The following is a 22530-nucleotide window of genomic DNA, read 5'->3' as shown; positions in this document are numbered from 1 at the left end:
GTCTGAAAGTATTCATGCTGAACATGAAAACAAAGCTAATGATTTGATGGGAAAAAATCATGCAAGTAATTCCCAAATTATTTCTATTTGCAGCCACTAACCAAACTCAAGGCAAGGCTTTCATCACTTCATTGGTTCTTAAATAGAGATGGGGAGACACATTCAAAATTAACTCTGGAAAACACTCTGTCACAACAAATACAACTTCTGGTCATTAACATGTAGATGCTCTAGATATTTGAAACGGTTTTTAATTGTTTCTCCACATTAGTTGATTTTGTAAAACTTTCTTTGCATTATATTGGGTTTTCAGAAAGACTAAGACAATGGTTGGCAAACTCATTAGTCAACAGAGCCAAATATCAACAGTACAATGATTGAAATTTCTTTTGAGAGCCAAATTTTTTAAACTTAAACTTCTAACACTACTTCTTCAAAATAGACTCGCCCAGGCCATGGTATTTTGTGGAAGAGCCACACTCAAGGGGCCAAAGAGCTGCATGTGGTTCGCGAGCCGCAGTTTGCTGACCACGGCTCTAAGAGAACAAAAACATATACAGGATGTCCCCAAAAACATATATGCACTTTGAATGACTATAAAGTAAGTCTTTATCAACATACAGCTCATTTTCAAAATTTAAAAGAATCTACAGAAATGAATACTTTTTTTTTTTTGTCAGTATCTGTTTTCAAACTGATGATGGTTCTGGTCCAGGCACTGCTGATAACATGAAGCAATGGAATCACAAACATCATGAATGATTCCTTCCGGTATTTGTGTGCCTTCAATTCATCCACTGTTGCTGGTTTTGTTCCATAAATTTTATCTTTTATGTATCCCCATTAAAAAAAAAAAAAAAAAACACTTTAGGATAAATTTTCTTTGTTCACAGCTTAAGTCTGGCTTCACCCATTATTTTGAACCAGTTAAACCTGAAATTGAGTGAAAATTAAGTGAGTTATCAGCTGTTAAAGTGTGTATAAATTTTTGGGACACTCTATATATGGTGTTTTGTGTCAATTTGCATGTGGTGGTGAGCCCTAAGGTCACTGTTCTACAGTGATTTGGACCTGGCTTTTATTATAAACTCTCTTTCAGTTTATTAATCTAATGCATAGTCTATGTTCCTGGCACATATGTTCAAAATAAAAGGTAATCCATCTACACTAATAAAAGAGAAAGATGCTAATTGACTGTACCTCTGCTACACCCACAGCCAATCAGGAGTGCTATGCAAATTAACCCAACAAAGATGGTGGGTAAATTTGCATATGCAGGCGGTGCAGGCAGCACCCTACACCGCTGGCTGGATCCCAGCCGCGATTGCGGACCCCGGCAGGCGGAGTGGGGTAACACCCGATGCTGCCAGCGGTGTCCAAGCCACGATCGCGGCGCCTGCCCGGGTCCAAGCTGCGATTGCGGACCCGGGCAGGCGTCATGGGGCAGCGCCCGATGCTGCTGGCTGGATCCAAGCCGCAATCACGGACCAGGGCAGGCAGTGTGGGGCAGCGCCCGATGCCACTGGCCGGATCCAAGCCGCTATAGGGGACCGGGCAGGTGGCGGGGTCCAAGCCGCAGTGACCTGGGCAGCCCCTGCCAAGGCCCACCCATGGGGTCCAGCAGAGGGAGAAAGCTGGCGGCTCAGAGGGCATCGCTCCCTCTGGAGCCCCAGCTTCCTCATCCCAGCTGTGGAAACTGACAACAGGTAGGAGGAAGTTCCACCCCCACAGAATCAGCCATTGGTCACACAGCTCTCAAAGGCCTGACAGCCAGGACTCTCATTCACCTGTATCTCAGACTGTGGCAGTAGAGAGATGGGACTATGTCCAAAGAAAAACTGTTGATACAACGTAGCTCTGCAGCAGAAAGATGCGGACGTTATTGACAGAAAATGTCTGAAGAGCAATATGCCTCTGATCTTGAAAGAAGGCGACGCCTGCGACAGAATGTATCTGAAGAGCAGCTATTGGAAAAAATGTTGCTCTGAAGCCAAAAAACACCGGCATCATCGACAGAAAATGTCTAAAGACCAACGTGCCTTTGAAATTTAAAGAAGGCGGTGGCGAAGACAGAATGTCTAGAGAACAGTCATCAACAAGTACTAGCAATACTGGTAGGAACTGCCTTCTCAGCGAAAATGGAGTACATGAGGCAATTCTTGAACATAGTTGTGGTGGAATGACTGTAGATGTGAATTTTTCCTATCACTAAATTTCTCTGATGAGAAACCATCCAATGGGAAATTTACTCAATATTGTAGCAAAGGGAAAGTCTGTCCAAATGATAAACATTTTCCAGATTACCCGGCATATTTAAAAAGATTATTGACAAATGAAGATTCTGACAGTAAAAATTTCATGGAAAATATTCGATCCATAAATAGTTCTTTTGCTTTTGCTTCCATGGGTGCAAATATTGCATTGCCATCAGGGTATGGGCCATACTGTTTTAGAATACACGGACAAGTTTATCACCACACTGGAACTTTACATTCTTCGGGTGGTGTTTCTCGGAAGTTTGCTCAACTCTATATTTTGGTACAGCTGAAGCTACAAGTACAAGATTAGCAATGCCAGAAAACCAGGGCTGCTCAGAAAGACTCATGATCAACATCAACAACCTCATGCATGAAATAAATGAATTAACAAAATCGTACAAGATGCTACATGAGGTAGAAAAGGAAGCCCAATCTGAAGCAGCAGCAAAAGGTATAGCTCCCATGGAAGTAACTATGGCAATTAAATATGATCGTAACAGTGACCCAGGTAGATAGAATTCTCCCCGTGTAACCGAGGTTGCTGTCATATTCAGAAACAAAGATGGAGAACCTCCTTTTGAAAGGGACTTGCTCATTCATTGTAAACCAGATCCCAATAATCCAAGTGCCACTAAAATGAAACAAATCAGTATCCTGTTTCCTACATTAGATGCAATGACATATCCTATTCTATTCTTTTTCCACATGGTGAAAAAGGCTGGGGAACAGATATTGCCATTAAGACTCAGAGACAACAGTGTACTCAACAATAATACTAGACAAAATGTAAGACATGAGTCACACAAATGCAGTATTATGGATTTCATCTCTCTGTGCGGGACATGTTCAATCCTATTTTAAATGCAGGAAAATTAACTCAACAGTTTATTGTGGATTCATATTAAAAAATGGAGGCCAATCGGATAAATTTCATTAAAGCAAACCAATCTAAGTTGAGAGTTGAAAAATATAGTGGTTTGATGGATTATCTCAAATCTAGATCTGAAAATGACAATGTGCCGATTGGTAAAATGATAATACTTCCAACATCTTTTGAGGTTAGTCCCAGAAATATGCAGCAGCGATATCAGGATGTTATGGTAATTATAACGAAGTATGGCAAGTCCGATTTATTCATAACCATGACATGCAACCCCAAATGGGCAGATATTACAAACAATTTACAATGCTGGCAAAAAGTTGAAAACAGACCTGACTTGGTAGCCAGAGTTTTTAATATTAAGCTGAACGCTCTTTTAAATGATGTATGTAAATTTCATTTATTTGGCAAAGTAATAGCTAAGATTCATGTCATTGAATTTCAGAAACGCGACTGTCTCATGCTCACATATTATTGATATTAAATAGTGAGTCCAAATTACGTTCAGAAGATGACATTGACCATATAGTTAAGGCAGAAATTCCAGATGAGGACCAGTGTCCTCGACTTTTTCAAATTTTAAAATCAAATATGGTACACGGACCATGTGGAATACAAAATCCAAATAGTCCATGTATGGAAAATGGAAAATGTTCAAAGGGATATCCAAAGGAATTTCAAAATGTGACCATTGGAAATATTGATGGATATCCCAAATACAAACGAAGATCTGGTAGTACCATCTCTATTGGAAATAAAATTGTCGATAATACTTGGATTGTCCCTTATAACCCGTATTTGTGCCTCAAATATAACTGTCATATAAATGTTGAAGTCTGTGCATCTATTAGAAGTGTCAAATATCTTTTTAAATACTTCTATAAAGGGCATGATTGTTCAAATATTCAAATTTCTGAAAAAAAATATTATCAATCATGATAAAGTACAGGACTTCATTGACTCCAGGTATGTGAGTGCTCCTGAGGCTGTTTGGAGACTTTTTGGAATGCGAATGCATGACCAATCTCATGCAATCATAGGATTAGCTATTCATTTGCCAAATGATCAGAATTTGTATTTTCATGCCAATGATTTTGCTGAAGTTTTAGATATGGCTAAAAGACATAACTCAACTTTGATGGCTTGGTTCTTATTGAATAGAGAAGACTCTGATGCACGTAACTATTATTATTGGGAGATTCCACCGCATTATGTGTTTAATAATTCTTTGTGGACAAAACACCGAAAGGGTGGGAATAAAGTATTAGGTAGACTGTTCACTGTGAGCTTTAGAGAACCAGAACGATATTACCTTAGACTTTTGCTTCTGCATGTAAAATGTGCGATAAGTTTTGAGGATGCGAACTGTAGGAGGTGTAATTTATGATACATTTCATGAAGCTGCTAAACACCGAGGATTATTACTTGACAACACTATCTGGAAAGATACGATTGACGATGTAAACATCCTTAATATGCACAAACAACTACAGCAACTTTTTGCATACATATGTGTGTTTGGATGTCCTTCTGCTGCAGACAAATTATGGGATGAGAATAAATCTCATTTTATTGAAGATTTCTGTTGGAAATTGCACCGAAGAGAAGGTGCCTGTGTGAACTGTGAAATACATGCCTTTAACGAAATTCAGGAGGTATTCACATTGCATGGAATGAAATGTTCACATTTCAAACTTCCAGACTATCCTTTATTAATTAATGCAAATACATGTGATGAATTGTACGAGCAACAACAGGCAGAGGTTTTGATCAATTCTCTGAGTGATGAACAGCTGGCAGCCTTTCAGATTATAACTTCAGTCATCGAAGATCAAACTGTACACCCCAAATGGTTTTTCTTGGATGGTCCAGGTGGTAGTGGAAAAACATATCTGTATAAAGTTTTAATATATTATATTAGAGGTCGTGGTGGTACTGTTTTATGCACAGCATCTACAGGAATTGCTGGAAATTTACTTCTTGGTAGAAGAACCTTTCATTCCCAATATAAATTACCAATTCCATTAAATGAAAGTTCAATTTCTAGACTCGATATAAAGAGTGAAGTTGCTAAAACGATTAAAAAGGCCTAACTTCTTATTATTGATGAATGCACCATGGCATCCAGTCATGCTATAAACGCCATAGACAGATTACTAAGAGAAATTATGAATTTGAATGTTGCATTTGGTGGAAAAGTTCTCCTTCTCGGAGGGGATTTTCGACAATGTCTCAGTATTGTGCCGCATGCTATGCGATCGGCCATAGTACAAACGAGTTTAAAGTACTGTGATGTTTGGGGATGTTTCAGAAAGTTGTCTCTTAAAACAAATATGAGGTCAGAGGATTCTGCTTATAGTGAATGGTTAGTAAAGCTTGGAGATGGTAAACTTGATATCAGTTTTCATTTAGGAATGGATATTATTGAAATCCCCCATGAAATGATTTGTAATGGATCTATTATTGGAGCCACCTTTGGAAATAGTATATCTATAGATAATATTAAAAATATATCTAAATGTGCGATTCTTTGTCCAAAAAATGAGCATGTTCAAAAATTAAATGAAGAAATTTTGGATATACTTGATGGAGATTTTCACACCTATTTGAGTGATGATTCCATTGACTCAACAGATGATGCTGAAAAGGAAAATTTTCCCATTGAATTTCTTAATAGTATTACTCCTTCAGGAATGCCGTGTCATAAATTAAAATTGAAAGTGGGTACAATCATCATGCTATTGAGAAATCTTAATAGTAAATGGGGTCTTTGTAATGGTACCAGATTTATTATCAAAAGATTATGACCTAACATTATCAAAGCTGAAGTATTAACAGGATCTGCAGAGTGAGAGGTTGTTCTGATTCCAAGAATTGATTTGTCCCCATCTGACACTGCCCTCCCATTTAAATTAATTCGACAACAGTTTCCCGTGATGCCAACATTTGCAATGACTATTAATATATCACAAGGACAAACTCTAGACAGAGTAGGAATATTCCTACCTGAACCCGTTTTCACACATGGTCAGTTATATGTTGCTTTCTCTCGAGTTCAAAGAGCATGTTACGTTAAAGTTAAAGTTGTAAATACTTTATCCCAAGGGAAATTAGTCAAGCACTCTGAAAGTGTTTTCACTCTTAATGTGGTATTCAGGGGGATATTAGAATAAGTTTAATCACTTTATCAGTCATTATTTGCATCAATGTTGTTTTTATATCATGAGTTTGTTATTATATCATTTTGTTATTGTTTATTTATTAATAAAATTATGTATTATTTTCATATGCATTGTACTCATTTCCTTTTATCTCTCACACTTTTATTATAGAGAAAGGGCAAATAGCAATATTAAAATATTTCCTCTAATTAATTCCTTTTCAGTGTGCACAAATTTTGTGCACTGGGCCACTAGTATAGAAATATCTAAGAACAGTATATAAGATTAATACTATTATTAGTACTATTAGTAAATTAAAATATCATTAAATGGTAGGAATTTTAAATATTATTTCAGTGTAACCAAAACAAATGCATACCTTTTCATCTTGTCCTCTCTACTGACTAACCCTCTCTAAGAATCAGCATAAGTTGTTCCTGATCTTTTGGTCTACAAAAGTAAGTATTCATCTCTGTTAAGAGTTCTTTCTGGCAATAGTAGGAATTTCAGGAGCTTTTTATAGATTGGATATTTCTGGAAAACAGAGTAAGCTTTAGATTTGTCATCTTGAAAACAAACAATAGTTTTTCAGTACTGCTAATTTTGTGACTTTACTCTCATAAAAATTTTTAAACACATGACATTCACAGTGGACATGGTAAGTGCCAATATACTATTTTTTGATAATATTGAATTTAGTCTGTCAGCTCAAGTGCAGGGGACAGCTGAGAGTGGGGAACATAAGAGTCCTTGTGGGGACACTGAATGTTGCTCGTTCAGCTGTAAATAAGTTCCTGAAATCTGCATTCATACATTCACTCACTGTTTATTGGGAACCCAGGTTATTCCGTGAATCATGCCATCGTGCAATGGACTCAGACACAGACAAGCATTTATATGGTCCATAAAATTTCCTAGGGGGCTGGGAAAGAAAATCTTGTCCTTTCTGACATAAAAGAAAACATATCAGATTTTAAGGAAGTTCTCAACATATTAGTTACAAAATGGCAACTATTCTTTATTTTATTAATGTTTGATAGTCTTTTTAAAGAATATCTTGAATGAGGTAACAACAATAAGTAAAGAAAAAATAAATCTTTGTACAATTTAGTACTTAATTATATTTAGCTACAATGGTATATAGCAATAATTTTGAAAAAAATGAATTATTTTTCAACAGGTCTTTTTTTATGCGGATCCTGTACTTAGGCATTCAGAAAAATCAATCTAAAAATTCTCAATTGCCAAAAATATCTTGATTCTTTGTTAACTGACTCTTAAAATATAATAAACTATTTATAAATACATTAGAGAAAGGAATTATATGTTCTGGGTAATATTTCTCCTGTTGTTAAATTTTTTGTTATTTTCTGGGAAGCACTAAACCCTATTTAAAGAAATTAATTGCAGCTTGTATTTTTTTGAAAGAAAAAAAAAAGGATTAATGGAATGTTTTAACTTACACTTTAAGATTTCAGAAAAAATGCTCAAAGAGTGGAGATTGGCCTATCAGCTTCATATATTAAATAACTTTAAGTTTAATGATGAAAACACCAAATCATTCACTCACTGTTGTTTCACCTAAATGGATGAGCCTGGGTAAGATATAGAGGGGAAAGGGTAATAGGCAAAAATTTTGCACTTTAACAATCAGACATAGTTGAAATCCACAAACTCAAAATACAGGATCATCATATCCTCATATCCTGAATTGCTTACATGTGTTTTTCTACAATTTTCCAGTGTTTAAGCTTCAGTCGTGTTGTTTTATTTTTCTCTCTTTCAGATGCCATTGTTTAGTGTATAAGCAACTGGAACAGACTTTTCTGGTAGCAGAAAGCCCTTCCTTCCACAAGATAACCTTGGAAATGGACCTTGGGAAATTAGAGTCAAGTTTATTTTCATTTTTTCCTACTTTCCAGGGAGAATCGCAGAACTGAATCACTCCTGTGGGTAAGCTCAGCCTTAGATTTTTATCAAAATATGGTAATTACATTGACTGGGACTGCTTCGATGTACTGTATCTGTATGGGCCCATTTAATTGAAAATGAGAATTTCTAACTGTCCATGAAGAGTTATAGTCTGGCATTTCATATATACACCACCTATAAACTTGTATATGTATTTATTGTGTAATACATACTACATTGTATATATATTTGTATAAACATATATTACTAGGAGACCGGTACATGAAAATCATGCACTTGGGGCGGGGGGGTCCCTCATCCCAGCCTGTGCCCACCTGTGCCCTCTCGCAGTCCAGGAGCCCTCAAAGGATGTCAGACTGATGGCTTAGGCCCGCTCCCCGGAAAGGCTCCCACCACCGCTGCTGCGCTTGTCAGCTGTGAGCCCAGCTCAGTGCTTCTGGCTGAGCTGTGCTCCCCTTGTGAGAGTGCACTGACCACCAGGGGGCAGCTCCTGCATTGAGTGTCTGCCCCCTGGTGGTCAGTGCACATCATAGCAACCGGTCATTCCACTGTTTGGTCTATTTGCATATTAGCCTTTTATTATATAGGATATATATGTGTGTGTGTGTGATTTTTTATTTGTGTAATTGGTGATCCACTGAAAGTTTAATTAATGTAAATATGTTTTTATTAAAAAAGGAAAAAAAATCTGTTTCTGTCTTCTCCATTCATCCTGAAAAAATATACTTTTAATTATTCCAGGCATGAAATTTAATGTTTTTAAAGATGTCTAAAGAAACACTTTAAAAAACCCATCTACTGTTTAATGAAGTTCATTTTCTGTGAAGTCTTTATAGTTTGATATAAGCTAATTTTCTCTTATTCTCTCAAATACTAGTAATAGTGTTAAAACTATTATATGCAAGTATGAAATTGTATTTAATAACTTAAAAATGGTACTTCTTCCATTTCTTATCTAAGCTGACCAGCTCTATTTTCTTATTACTCTTCATAAGTATGATTCTAAGATAAGACATCCTTTAGTCTCTTTTGGGACTTATCCACCTTCCTTAGTCTATCTTTGGCTATAAAGCTTACAATTGCAATGTTGGTATCTGCTGAGCCTGATGAAATTGTATTTCTCCTTCTGCAACGGTTTCTTTACAAAGTAATTTTCTGCTCATTGTAATTCACGAGGAATTATGTAAGTTAAAACACTTAAAGATGTCCTTTTGAAAATGTGCAAGATTAGCACTACTGTAAAAGTTTCATAATTTAAAAAAAAAAATCATCCTAAAGCATAACTCACACCTCACCAGGCTGTTTTTTTCTGAAAAGCTGTTCTCCCACCTCTGTCCTATACTAAACCCAGAGGTGCTTTTGGTCTTAAAGCTACCAGTAAATGGATGTACTAAAGCTGTAAATATAAGATCAGGAACTGAAAATTCTAGAGGAAAACAGAACAAAAGAAAAGTTTCTTGACATTAGCCTTAGCAATGATATCTTGGATATGACACCAGAAGCAAAAGCAACAAAAAGAAAAAATAGACAAGTGGGACCACATCAAACTAAAAGCTCTCCAAAGCAAAGGTAACAATCAACAAAGTGAAAGCAACCTACAGAATGGAGGAAACTATTTGCAAACCATATAGCAGATGGGGGGTTAATATCCAAAATATTTAAGGACTACTTACAACTCAATTGCAAAAAAAGCAAGTTACACAATTAAACATGATCAAAGTACTTGAATAGGCATTTTCACAGATATGTAAGAAGATAATCAACACTACTAACCATCCCAGAAATGCAAATCTAAATCACAATAACATAGCACCTCACATCCATTAGAATGGCTATTATAAAAAAGACAGAAGATAAAAAGCATTGGGAGGATATGGAGAAATTGGACTCCTCCCACACTGTTGGTAAAAAGATAAAATTGTGCAGCCACTATGGAAAACAGTATGAAGGTTCCTCAAGAAATTTAAAATACAACTATAATATGATTTATCAAATCCACTTGTGGGTACCCAAAAGAATTAAAATCAGAATCTCAAAGAGTTATCTGCATTCCCATGTTTATTGCAGCATTATTCACAATAGCCAATTTATAGCATTAACCCAACAAATGAATAGATAAAAAAGCTATGGTATATACATACAATGGAATATTATCCAGCCTTTAAAAAGAAAGAAATTCTGCCATTTGTAACAACATGAATGAAACTAAAGGACATTTCACTAATGTGAACGAGCCAGTCACAGAAAGACAAATAGGGCATGATTCCATTGATATGAGGGACAAAAATAGTCAGACTCATAGAAGGTGAGAATAGAATGGTGGTTATTACCAGGGGATGAGAGGTAGGAGAAATCTGAACTGTTATTCGACGGGTATAGAGTTTCAGTTATACAGAATGAATTTATTCTGGAGATCTAGCCTGGTTACCTTGTAACATACCCTTTTCAATACTGATAACAGCTCAAATGACCCACAGAGTAGAAGAGTGAAAAGATAGAACTTGTTTCAAGGGCTAAATCCTTGAATGGTTTTAGAGAATTTGGAGTTCTTTTAAATTATCCTCCATGCCAATGCTAGTTTTACAATACTGCCACTTAATCACTTAATCTAACGTGCCTACATGGAAAATGGATTCTACTATCAAGTCAGTTAGTCTTGTAATGGGTGCTAAGTTGCCCCATTAATTGGAAATATAACCTAAGACCCAAAAAATATTTTATTATTTAAAGTTTTAAATGAAATTTAGGCAACTAAGATGTTAAACTTCTCTCCTGAATAAGAAAATATGCAGATAGAAATGTGCTGTATTTTTCCTGCAAATCTTTCAAGCAAAACTTACCTAAAGTGCATACAAATGACTGACCGCAGGTGGAGGAGGTACGCAGGTGCACCCACGTCATTCAGATTATTGTGCTTGAATTTGTTCCTATTTCATCCTGCTGCATTTTGTAACATGTTTTGGATCTTGAAACCCTTACAGAGAAGGATTTGGTAAGCAGTTTGGTGTGGGTACATGGCTGCAGTTCCTATCAGATATTATTTCAGGGTTGTTTTTTTAAGGTTTGCATTGTTCTGGACCCTTTGTTGTTATGTAGCAGGAACTTAACCCTTCAGCTCCCTGAGCACTGGGAAAAATACAGCTTGATACTTGGCTTTGGTTACTTACATTTTCATTTTTTGTTCATTAAAAAAAACAAAAAAGAGTGGAATATATTATTTTAATGCTCAAACTAATTATTTGACTCAATGATTTAGGGCACATTTGCCAGTGAGGCTTCCAGAGATTTAAGCAGCTGTGAAAGAACTCAGAAAATCCCAAACTGGACAGGCAAAGGGAGCAAGTTCTCCCTTTGGGGGCTTTGCAATCTACAAACCAAGATGAACAAGTCTGACTGCAAACTGGACACTATTGTTGGCCCTTCATTGGGGTGAGGCCCAGCACTGCCGAAGGCCACCAGGTCACAAGGTCGGTGCTTTGATGCTCAGGAGCTTGCCTAGCAATCACTGTACAGAAACTCTTATCTGGACACATCACACTGCTTGAGTAAAATGGAAAATATGAAGCCATCTGCAGTAAAACCTGTCATTTCCATTAAAAATATGTACATTTTTAATAATAATAGATTCTTAAAATCTTGTTTGGGTAACTTGAAATACCTTTCTCCTCAATGTGTTATGTTTATACTTCATAGCCTATTACCCACAGCCTGTCAAGACTGTTTACACTTTCTTGACTCTCTGATATTTTTCCCCTGGAGAGATTTGTACAAACCTTTATAATAAAATAATCAATCATTTTTGGCCAGGGCAATTATAAATCATGGAGGGAACAATCGAAAGCTTAATGGCCATGAATATGGATGTGTGGGTTTTGTGCATGTACACACAGATCTTTATTAGCCAAACAGGCTAATGCTGGATGCAGAAATGTCCTGAACACCACAGGAAGTTGGTGGGTCCCATGTCCAACCCAACATCCTGCTTCAGTACCTGCATGATCTTCCTTCTCACTGACACATTTGAGGGGCTCCTGCTCTCACCTTAACTGGACCTCCACTTCTGAAAGCTGAATCCCATCTTATCTCACTTTCCCAGAGACTTTGTTCCCACCCTTCTTTTCCTTCTCCTGGGACTTTACTATGAGCCTATAAAACATGCGCTAACATCTACCAGGTTAAAACTACCCTTGACCCCACATCTTTCTTAAATATCAACTAATTTCTCTGCTCCATTACAGGACAATTTGTCCATGCAGGCTTATCCATTTCTTTTTTCCATGCTTTCTTCAGCCCTTTCTGGTCTGGTTCCTGAACTTTGCACTTCACAGAGACCCTGTCATCATCAGGGCCAATTCTCTCCCATGGCCCAGACCAAACCCGTTGGTAATTTTGTTTTCATGAGTGAGATCTCCAACCTGATCAGCCCCTCCTTGTCAAATGCTTCTGCTTCTGAGAGATAACTATGTGCTATATATTTTTTTTCCTTTTGAATTCCCTCCTATACACTCTTTTTAATCCATCTGAAGGCTTTTATAAAACCATCCTTATCAAACTCTAAGTATTAGAGTATGCCACACGTTTTTCCTGTTTTTTAGTTACATTTTTATGCAAGTGCTAGCATGGCTTAAGGACTGTGAGACTATATTCCTAAAATATCTACCTGACATTTCCACTTCGGTGTTTACAAGGAGTTTCACATTTAATCCATCCAAAAGAGAACTCTGGCTTTGGACTCCTCCTAATCCCTGCCCCCTTACTGTTATAGGCATCTCCCATTTTCATAAGTATCAGCACCCTTAGCTCAAGCCTAAAACCTGTAAATTATTCTCTTATTCTCCACCTCCCTCAAAGCCATGAGAGTAACAAATTTATTCCATCTATCACCATTTTCTGTGTCCACCATAGTCAAAACCACCATGTTCTTTCTCAAGGACTATTTCATTACCTTTGAAAATTTTAATTCTCAAAGCACATATTTCAATGTATTTAAAATATATTTAAAGAAAGTATGTAAAAATGTGGATACATTACTAATACTTATTATGTATAGACTAAAGTCCCAGTGCACAAAATTCATGCATAGGTAGGGTACCTAGCAGCTGCCCGCTGGGCGGGCCTCCCTCCCCCAGCCGCCTGCCACTGCCACTGCTGCCGGCCCACCCCTTGGTCAAACTCCTGGTAGAATTCCCAGTGGAACTCCAGGTCAAGGGGACAATTTGCATATTAGGCTTTTATTATATGGGATAGCTGGTTATCTCATGTATCATTTTTTGTGTTTTTTTTTTTTTTTTGAGAGTCTCAATTTAAGCTTTTTAAGCAGTGTTGTTGAGAGCGCAATGAGATCACTGCACCTGTTTACAATTTACAACTTGATGAGCTTTGTCTTTGGAATGAACTTGTAAAAGGATGATATGATCCCAACCAAAATAATGAACATTTACATCAGCTGCAAAAATTATTTCCCCCATTTTTAAATGTCATTGTCTATGATATTAAAATAGCTTATGATTTGAACATTTTAAAATAATTTAAGTAACGCAAATGGAAGTCACTATTATGTGAAATGAAAGTGCTGGAAATGCTCTCCCGGAATGTGTACGCCCACTGCACAGGGTGTGGTGAGCTGCTGGAGCTCCCCAGGATGAGGCTTGTAATGCCACGTGGAGGGACAGAGGCCACTGGATCACTTTCTTCACTTCATTTAAATGTCTCTGTTTCCCTGCGTTTGATCAGATACCTTGTCCACAGATTGGAAGGACAGCTCCACATTGATCACCCCCCCCTTGTAGAAAATTACAGACTGGTTTTCACACAAAATACTACTGTTCCTACTTGGACCTGGGTCCCTGGATTTAGCCTTCATAAAAAGTCTTTATTGTTTTTATTCTTTCAGGTGTTTTAAACATGGAATTTCTCCATTTGACATTCCTTAGCTTTGTTTCCCGCAATGCAAAACCTGAGACAGATATGTCATTAGGAAATAGACAAATCCAACAACGGATTTGCTACACTTTTTAATTTTCCAGTGATCTTTGCTTATTTATACCCTCTATTTAAATCTTTTATGAAGACTTAATATGGCCCACCTGATTTTCAAAAGTTCATCTAAATTGTAATATTTCTAGCAGAAAATCTGTGTGAGATATCGAGATACAAAAGCAAGAAAGTTTCCAAATGTTTTCAGAATTCCATAATACTTAGCATACTGATTAAAAAGTAACTTAGATTTTTTTGTGTGTATGTGGAGCAGAAGGAAGGTGGGTGTCAGAATTTCGTGTCTCATAATGCTTGTGCAATAGTTCATTAGATTGTTCATATGAGAACCAATTAAATACTTACTATTAAAGGTCAACAGCCGGGTATGAGCTGAGCATTTTCTTTCCTGCTCTTCAAGGAGAACAGGTATTAGCAACCATTGTTAATTGAAAAAGGTTAAACTAATTTTAACATTCAATTAAATGAATTTATTATTAAATTGTATTAATCAATTGATTTGGTTATTATTGCTGAATTCAGCTTAGTTCTGAATCCTTTAAGCAGAGAAATTGCTCTAGGTACCTATCTGCTTTCCATCCCAATCAATCCCCCACAGAACCCATTGCACTTTACACTGCATTATCACTGCATGAGGAAACCTCGATTTCCTCCACAGTCTCAATTGCACTGAATAGTCTTTTCATTCTTATTAACCTAAAATCCTACAATTGATAATTCTCTTGTATAATCATTCACCACTTCTTTTTTCATTCCCAATGACTCTACACATTCTCCTTAAGCCTTCCCATTAGGGCTCAATTTTCAGCCACACTCTCATTTTTGGTCTAGATTCCTTCCCACCTTCCTCCTCTGTTGCCTCTGCTTTTTCAATAGTTTGCTCCATGCTGACAATTAACTTTACTAGAATCTCTTTTCATAGGATGCACCAGTTTCTACCTCACATTCTAGTCTTTGTGTAGTTATCCTATTTCCTTGATTAAAATGTAAGGATCTATGACAGTAGATTGCATTTAACTTTTTAAATTCCAGATTCATATATTATTATTTCTGGCACTCAATAATTACCCAATCTTTGTTTCTTGATTTCACTATCTCCCCCAAATACATAAGTTAAAAATATGCTGCAACATAAGCTTTGTTTTGGTGCAGAGCAAAATTTGAGACAAAATGTATTTTATCAGATCTGATAGTATCAAAAAGATTCTGAAAGTATAGGAGTACCAGAAACTTACCATGTAAAATGGGTTTGTTCCAGGAGAAATGTAGTAACCAGATAAGAGTTGACAGAATGAATGTGCAAATGTGAAGCATCTCAGAAGCTGTCATACAGACTAGACTACTCCACATCCACTCCACTCCTTCCTCTCTCTATATATTCATATTCCCTAATTGTCCATAATTCTCCAAGAAAAATATCCCATTTTAAATTATATTTTTTGAATAAATCTTTATTGTTTAGATTATTACAGGTGTTTTTCTTTTTTCCCCCCATAGCTCCCCTCCACCTGATTCCCCACCCCACCCCATGCCCTTATCCCCCGCCACTGTCTTCATCCATAGGTGTAAGATTTTTGTCCAATCTCTTCCCGCACCCCTAACACCCCCTTCCCCCTGAGAATTGTCAGTCCACTCCCTTTCTATGTCCCTGATTCTATTATATTCATCAGTCCATTCTGTTCATCAGATTTTTTATTCACTTGATTTTTAGATTTACTTGTTGGTAGATATGTACTTGTTGTCATTTTGTTGTTCATAATTTTTATCTTTAACTTTTTCTTCTTCTTCCTCTTCTTATAGACTACCCTTCAGCATTTCATATAATCCTTGTTTGGTGGTGATGAACTCCTTTAGCTTTTTCTTGTCTTTGAAGCTCTTTATCTGACCTTCAATTCTGAATGATAGCTTTGCTGGGTAGAGTAATCTTGGTTGTAGGTTCTTGCTGTTCATCACTTTGAATATTTCTTGCCACTCCCTTCTGGCCTGCATAGTTTCTGCCGAGAAATCAGCTGACAGTCATATGGGTACTCCCTTGTAGGTAACTAACTGTTTTTCTCTTGCTGCTTTCAAGATTCTTTGTCTTTTGCCCTTGGCATTTTAATTATAATGTGTCTTGGTGTGGTCCGCTTTGGATTCCTCTTGTTTGGGGTTCTCTGCCCTTCCTGGACTTGTAAGTCTATTTCTTTCACCAGGTAGGGAAAGTTTTCTGTCATTATTTCTTCTAATAGGTTTTCAATATTTTGCTTTCTCTCTTGTTCTGGCACCCCAATAATTCGGATGTTGGTATGCTTAAAGTTGTCCCAGAGGCTCCTTACACTATCTTCATATTTTTGGATTCTTTTTTCTTTTTGTTTTTCTGGTTGGGTGTTTTTTGTTTCTTCATATTTCAGATCTTTGGTTTGATTCTGGGGGGCCTTTGATCTACAGTTGAATTTCTGTATATTCTTTATTTCAGACAGTGTATGCTTAATTTCTGACTGGTCCTTTTCCATTTTTTTGACATTCTCATTAAGGTCCTTGAAGGTCTCACTAAGCTCCTCGGTGGTCTCATCAAGTTTCTTAGCGGTTTTTAAAAGATTCTTAAGTAACCTTATAAATGTGGTTTTGAACTCTATGTCCAGTAGTTTGCTTTCTTCTATTTCTTTCATTTGTGACATGTTTCTTTGTCTCCACATTTTGCTGTTTCTTTGTGTTGATGGAGTGGTTTTCTGTGGTAGGCGACTAGTGGTTCAGCCTATCACCTGAGGTGGACATTCTTGGTGCACCCCTTTGTGGGCTGAGTGCAAAGTCTTGGTGTAGTTAAGCCTGATTGCTGTTGGTACACTGGGAGGAATTGACCTCCAGGCCAATTGGCTGTGAGGACCCGCTGTGTCTCTAATGGCAGAACTGCTGTGCTGGAGACATGCTTATGGGGCAGGACTTGCTTCAGTGGGGCTTTGGTGCTTACTGAGTCTGCCTCTTGAATGTGTCACTTATGGATGTGAGGAGTTGAAATCTGGTGTCTCACACTGACCACTAGGTACACTGGCTTCTGGATCTCCAATGGGGTGCTGGTCAGCTACTGTCTGAGGCCACCCAGCAGGAGCTACATCGAGAATTACAGTCTTCTCCTCTTTGCTTGGGGTTTGGAGGTTTTGGAGCTGTCTGACCAGAGCTGCAGTTTGTTAGGTTAAGCTGCAATAGGGCAGACCATTTATATGCAAAAGCCACTGTGTGGAGCTTGGGTGGGTTTGTAGATTGTGCAAGGCGGGGTCTCAGGGAGTCACTAGGCTAGGGTGTGGCAAACAGTGATGGCTGCGTCTCCCCATTTCCAAGTCCCCGTGTCCCGCGCCCCAGCGCAGTAAACAATTATTGCTGTGCGCACCTCTACAAGAAAGCCACCCTCACTTTCCGACCCGATGGCAAACAGCCCAGCTTCTCCCCATAGGAGTTTGGGTCCCCAGCGTCTCCCCAGAGACTGGAGTTCAGAGTAATTGGGAGCTTGTCTCCCTTCGGGTTGAAAAAAGCAGCACACCCAGTCGCCCGCCGCCAGACTCCGTACCTCAGCTTTTCAGCCCTTGTGCATGTCTCAATGCTCTTTTCTCTTTCCTTTTAGTTGTAGAACTTCCACTCAGCCAGCTTTCCCATGATTTTGGGTGATAGACGTTTTGTCTTTAAGTTGTAGTTTTGAAATTGTTGTGTGAGGCAGCAGTTTAGGTGTTTACCTATGCCGCCATCTTGGTTCCTCTTAAATTATAATTTAAAAGATTATTAAATAAGAAAAGGTTATAAATGGGACTTTTAAAAGGTATGAGATCATTTTGTTCACCTTTGAGTTCTCTAGGAAATATAGTAAAAATTGAAATAAGAAGAGTTAGAAATCCCAATAAAACAATAAATTTAGTGTAAATTAAAACTGTCAAAAATGGCCGAAACCGGTTTGGCTCAGTGGATAGAGCGTCGGCCTGCGGACTGAAGGGTCCCGGGTTCGATTCCGGTCAAGGGCATGTACGTTGGTTGCGGGCACATCCTCAGTGGGAGGTGTGCAGGAGGCAGCTGATCAATGTTTCTCTCTCATCGATGTTTCTAGCTCTCTATCCCTCTCCCTTCCTCTCTGTGAAATATCAATAAAATATATTTAAAAAAAAATTAAAAAAAAAATAAAACTGTCAAAAATGACCACCAATCAACACAAAGATAATTCTATAGACAAGTTTCTTACAACCTTTAAGAAACAGTTAATACCAAAATATAGGGTGTCCCAAATGTATACACATACTTTGAGTATTATAAAGGCAGTTTTTATTAAAATACTTTTCATTTTCAAAATTGAGCTATCAGCTATTAAAGTATATATACATTGTGGGGGATACCCTCTCTTTAAGCTGTCTTTGAACATAGAAAATATCAAGGGTTTCAAAACTTGCTGGTAGCATAATCTTGGTAGGAAAATACTTAAAATATTAGTAAAATATAATAGCTTTCAAATATATTAAAAAGTTATCAAATATAATACTTTTAAGTAAAAAATAGCACTACATTTGAAGAACTATATTTGAAGAAACCTTGAATACATAAGATTTATTATAGGAATGCAATGATAGAATTTTAAGAACTCTTTAAAGCAGAAAAACTCTATTTTGACCTAAAATGGAGCTTAATACAGTGCAATAAACATTACTGACTAAAAGAAATATTTTAATAAAATAGGAGAGATCTACTTCCTTAAATTATGTCATATCCATCAGAAACAAGCTGCCTGCATTATAGTTAGTAATAAAAAGTTAGCATCATCTTACTGACATTAAAAAGGTAATTCTGCTATTATTCATAAATAATAAAAATGACAATAGGTATTGTTATCCATCTTGCAATTTTCATTTTAAAGTTATTATCCTAAGGTCTTATTTAGTTTCATTCAATAAATGTTCATTGAACACCACTATTGTAGGTACTATAATTCATGAGTGAAAAGGAGACAAAAATCACAGCCACGTGGAGTTAGGGAGTTATTAAGCTGTGGCCACATTTTACAGATGAAGAGACAGACTTAAAGAACCTACTTAATTTTCTCAACATTACACAGTAAGAGACAGAACAGATTCAAACCCAAGACTACTTAGCTCCAGAGTCCAACCTCTTAGTTATTCCCTTTGTTTCCTCCATTCTTTGTAAACTTCTGGTATATTTTGTAAGAAAAGAATAACATGGATAAGCCTTATAAAGCAGTCTGTGAAAGCCAGGATGTGACCCTTCATATGGGAGAAAGAAAAAAATTAACCCCAAATTTCCCAGAGGGACTGGCTGTAAAACGTTACAGACAGATAAAAAAAGTTAGCAGTGGGATGTTTCTCAAGGAAATATCACCACTCATATCAAAGTTTTTACTTTATTCCTAAGGAAGTGTTATAGAATGACCACATTTGATAATTATTTAGGTCCTGATGATAGAATTGCTTCCTTGGGAGAAAGAAGGGTAGTTTGTCCCCAGCTCGCTGCTCTTGCCTTCTCTTCATTAGAATCAGTGCTTTTGATGCTGATGTTATATGATATTTGACATTGGTAAGTACAAATTGTATAGAAGAACATTTTTTATAAATACCCAAAAAGTCTATCACCTTTCAACTAAGGACAATTCATGGTGGTGCTCTCAGTACTTCAGGCAGAGAAGATTTCTATTTATTTGAGTAATCCAGACATTCACAGAAACTCATCTTTGAAAAACCAAAGTGAGTGATCTTTTAGATGAGATACCAAAAAAATAAATGTCACTCGTCCAGAAGGTGACTGAATGTGCTGTTTTCACAGAAATCTCACCAAGCATGTCTGTCACGATGCATGCCACTAATTAGGCATCTGTGAGCACCTTATGGTTGAGGAATTAAGCAAAAAACAACTTCTCTTTCTTACAGAAAATACACCCACAACTTCCAAAGAAAAATTAGCCACCCCGAAGTTTTCGAGACTGCCAGAGTAATAAATTTTGTCTTATATTTAAACTGTTACATATTATTAATGTTTTTGTTAATTGTTAACATCCATTTTAATAAGTAGTGATACCTAACATTTACTAAGTGCCTGATTTGTTCTCAGCATGAGAATGAACACTTCAAATTGCAAGATGAATGCAGTTGTTATTTTTATAAGATCCCAAAGCTAGTATATGACAGCATTGGGTTTTGAACCCAGGCAATTTATTTACAGATTCTGTGCACTTAACCACTGTATTTTATATTCACTATAAAAAGTCTATGTTCATTCAATAGAAAATTTATAGCAGAGTGAGAAATCACAGGCCTGAAAACTATGGACAATTTAAAGAAAACATATAACTTAAAACCAATAGGGCCCAAAGAGCTGCACATGCACTATGCAGGTGACTGAGAAGGGGTGGGGAGGCAGAAAGAGATTAACCAAAGAATTTTTATGCGTATATGCATAACACATGGACACAGACAATATTGAGGTGAAGGCCTAGGGGACAGATGCATGGTAGAGGGGTCAATGGGAGAAAAGGGAGGCATCTGTAATACTTTCATCAATAAAAATAAATTTTAAAATATTATTTTGCTTATGTGGGAAAGATAATATTTCATGAACTAGAATATATTTGGAGTTCTTAAAACTTGACACTGAAGACAGCTACAAGGATAAAAACAAGTATATCACATTTTACTGGGTATTTATAATATACTAGAGACCCAGTGCATGAATTCATGCACAGCTGGGGTCCCTCGGCCTGGCCAGTGATCAGGGCTGATCAGGGCAGCTGGCTCGGGGGAGGGACTGTGGGAAGTTGGCTACGGGAGCACACTGACCACCAAGGGGCAGCTACTGCATTGAGCATCTTCCCCCTGGTGGTCAATGTGTGTCATAGCGACCAGTCATTCGGTCAACCGGTTGTATGGTCACTTAGGCTTTTATATCCTAATATATAAAACTCAGGGTCCATCACAACCAGAGGCTTGGCCAACCAGCAGTCAGTCCTGCAGTCTGTGCTGGGTTGCCGTGGTGACCCAGCATGACTGCTGCGGCTGCAGGCGCGGTGACCCAGCACTGACCACTGAGGGGGCTGCGAATCAGGCCCAGAGAGAGGCCTGAAGAGAGAAGCAGGGTCTGATCCGTAGCCTGTGTTGCAGCTGTTGATCAGCACTTGCTTCTCTCTTTGTCTCCGGGCCAGGTCAGCACCCGCACCTCCATTTCTCTCCAGGCCTCCAATGGGGCTGCTGATCAGCCCCGCCTTTCTGATCAGGCCCCGTAGATAGGCCCAGAGACACTGACTGGCATAGAAACCAATCAATCAGAACCAAATCTGGGTGAAGTGTGAGGAGCCAATGGCTACCTAGGAGATGGAGCTTTTGACGCTGACTGGCATAGAAACCGACCAATTAGAACCAAATTGGCTAGCAGAGGAGGGCAGTTAGGGGTGAGATCAGGTTGGCAGGGGAGGGCAGTTGGGGGCAAGATCAGGCCAGCAGGGGAGGGCAGTTGGGAGTGAGATCAGGCTGGCAGGGAAGGGCAGTTGGGGGCAATCAGGCAGGCAGGCAGAAGCAGTTAGGAGCGATCAGGCAGGCAAGCAGGTGAGTGGTTAGCAGCCAGTGGTCCCAAATTGTGAGAGGGATGTCCCCCAAAGGGCCCCTGATTGGAGAGGGTTCAGGCTGCGCTGAGGGAACCTCCCCTCCATGCATGAATTTCATGCATCAGGACACTAGTATATAGATAGAACACTGAGCTAAGTGTTTTATAGACTATTATTTCTAATCCTTTCCAAACCTTTAGAGATGGCTATTATAATAAAGCCTTATTTTATGCAAATTTCATGTTTTTAATAACTTCTAATTGAGTTATAACATGCAGCAGCACAATCCATAATGTACAGCTCAAAGAATTTCAACAGAATGAATGCACCCTTGTAACCAGAAGTCATAAGAAGAAATGAAACATAAATACCTAATATTAGACACCTTGTGTTCTACTTACTAAATACCTGACTTTAAATGGAGATACTGTTCTGTCTTTCAACATCACAGGTGAGCTATACCTGTGTTTGAATTTTATATCAATAAATTCACCTTTTATACTCTTATATTACATATTTTACTGAATCTGAAGTTTGTGGATTCATCCATATTTTATAAATAGCAGTAGTTCATAGTTTCTTATCAAAGAATATTCCATTGGATGAATTTACTATAACTGGTCTATTCATTCTAATATTGAGAAATCATTTAGTTGGTTTTAGTTGGGAGCTATCTATAATAACAGTGTAATATGCAAATCGACCAAAGGACCAAACAGCAGAAAAACTGTCCAGATGACCTTCTGG

The 22530-nt window shown here is 37.7% G+C and overlaps 1 long non-coding RNA gene across 1 annotated transcript in view; it reads right to left on the bottom strand.

Moving 5' to 3' along the window:
* Nucleotides 1-4828: 4828 nt before the first annotated feature.
* LOC308257279 overlaps nt 4829-22530 on the bottom strand; it is a 330605-nt gene continuing 312903 nt past the window's right edge. Inside the window, exon 8 of the long non-coding RNA XR_013961548.1 lies at nt 4829-5030. This is a non-coding gene — a long non-coding RNA (uncharacterized lncRNA). The remainder of the gene's footprint in view (nt 5031-22530) is intronic.

The sequence above is a fragment of the Plecotus auritus genome, assembly GCF_963455305.1.
Source record: "Plecotus auritus genome assembly, chromosome: 8".
Classification (NCBI taxonomy): domain Eukaryota; kingdom Metazoa; phylum Chordata; class Mammalia; order Chiroptera; family Vespertilionidae; genus Plecotus; species Plecotus auritus.
This window is presented reverse-complemented; position numbering and strand designations above follow the sequence as displayed.